Raw genomic sequence first — 362 nt, 5'->3', positions numbered from 1 at the left:
GAAGCATGGACTTTGTAGATTCCTCAGGAAGAACCCAAAGGAACAGTATTTTCTGAGTTTCCGTGTGATGGAAACAGTTCGTCTCTGCTCTTTACACACAAGGGTCAATACAGCTGAATGCATGACAAATGAGCGCCATGTGTGATCTGGGATTTTCTTTTGCTCTAAGAGACACTATTTGGACAACTGGCAAAGTTAGAATAAAATCTGTATAAGTCTGAACAATAACTTGTTAATTTTCTTACTTGGACATTATGTTGTGGTTGTGTAAGAGAATGCTTTTGTTTTGAGGAGACACAAACTCCAGCAATTAGGGATAAAAGTGAATGATGCATGCAACTTGCATATCTACACATGCCTGT

The sequence above is a fragment of the Leptonychotes weddellii genome, chromosome 1 (genome assembly GCF_054177405.1).
Source record: "Leptonychotes weddellii isolate Sample4059 chromosome 1, ASM5417740v2, whole genome shotgun sequence".
In the NCBI taxonomy this organism is placed as follows: domain Eukaryota; kingdom Metazoa; phylum Chordata; class Mammalia; order Carnivora; family Phocidae; genus Leptonychotes; species Leptonychotes weddellii.
The sequence above is the reverse complement of the archived record's forward strand: the minus strand, read 5'-3'. Positions refer to the sequence as shown.